Source organism: Mizuhopecten yessoensis, unplaced genomic scaffold (assembly GCF_002113885.1).
Source record: "Mizuhopecten yessoensis strain PY_sf001 unplaced genomic scaffold, ASM211388v2 scaffold3023, whole genome shotgun sequence".
Taxonomy (NCBI): Eukaryota; Metazoa; Mollusca; class Bivalvia; order Pectinida; family Pectinidae; genus Mizuhopecten; species Mizuhopecten yessoensis.
Window position 1 is genome coordinate 1217857 of NW_018404837.1, and position 1306 is coordinate 1219162.

Below are 1306 nucleotides of genomic sequence, written 5' to 3' on the forward strand. Positions count from 1 at the left end.
GGGGGGGAGTAAGTGTCCTGGGAGGAATTGAGTCAGTGAGGGTAGACCAGGAGGTACAGAAATGTGAAGGTCTTATCAGCACTTGTATACTTCTTGTCAAATGATTGAGGAGGCAATAAGGGAAACATTCTTTTGACTCTCACTTAAGTATAATAAGCTGTTCATCAATTTAAAGAAACAGAACAATATACATGTTATAATTGTATCCTTTGGGATAGGCATCACTCTATGTGTCTATTTACCCTACCTATACACTCTTGTGTATCAAAATCCTTTCATAAACAAACAGTTGCCAACATAGTTGAAATGAAAGGCAGAGATCACAAAATTTGAACCATTCACTACTCAGCAGTATTCATCAATTTGTTTTTAGATTTAATTACAGCTTGCAGTTATTCAAACAATGAAGTGAATTTTATGACTTGTATTTTTTATTTAAACAGGTTCACCAGGATGACTACACTATTGATCCCCTGGAGGAATCCCCCCGTGGGGACCCCCTCGCTGTGTCAGAGCCCCAGCCACTGTATCACTTGGCCAACAGTCTGTACAAACAGTGTTCCTCACACACTACAAATTAAGCAGACAACCACTGTGTACTGACAGCACTTCCACACTGTGTTCATGCATTTCTAATCTCCGGTTGGCTTTAATCTGTAATCTATAATTTTTCATACTTTCATTTACACAAAGTTTTTTCAACAACTGTTACATCCTTCCTGTGTTGTGCTTGTTTCATGAACTTTGAAGTGAGTTAGGGCCCAAGCTGAGAGAACAACTGTACCTGGATAGCATACCTGTACAAGGACATACCTGAGTTTTTTTTCACCTGGGAATTTCATTTATACACGTGGCAAAAAGGAAAAACCTCAAGTCAGTGTTACTGCCTGTGTTCAATGGGTTATTACACGTTTAAGGAAGCACATGGAAAAACGTTTTCTTAATGTTCTGGTGTTGCTCAACTTAGCAGAGTTGCAGGGATTTAAATTCCAAGGTTTTTTGAAATTTGTAATGAAACAGGTAAGTTATTTTAATTTTTGTCAATAAAATAAATTTGATCAAATACAACAAAAGTAAATACAAAAACTGTTAATACAAATAAACAAGGTTACCGCGAGCGGTATATAATACGCCCGTCACACATTGAATGAGCAGTTGTTTGTATGATTGAAATATATGAAGTATTTGTGAGTAATTGATATTAAAAGAGAAATCATTCAACAAAACTAACTGGTAGATCGATGAGTGCAATACAACATCATGGAACGCATGCATCGCATTAATGAAACCAAGGGTAATAACTCCA

At 36.8% G+C, this 1306-nt stretch overlaps 1 protein-coding gene and 1 long non-coding RNA gene across 3 annotated transcripts in view; one reads left to right on the forward strand and one right to left on the reverse strand.

Annotated features, from left to right (window-relative positions):
• LOC110446885 overlaps positions 1-1306 on the reverse strand; it is a 71636-nt gene that overhangs the window by 27912 nt on the left and 42418 nt on the right. The gene's annotated exons all lie outside the window — the stretch shown is intronic.
• Positions 571-1306, forward strand: part of LOC110446883 (protein trapped in endoderm-1-like) — a 31416-nt gene continuing 30680 nt past the window's right edge. The window contains exon 1 of the mRNA XM_021492226.1: positions 571-1020. The gene's annotated coding sequence lies outside the window, so the exon portion shown is untranslated. The remainder of the gene's footprint in view (positions 1021-1306) is intronic.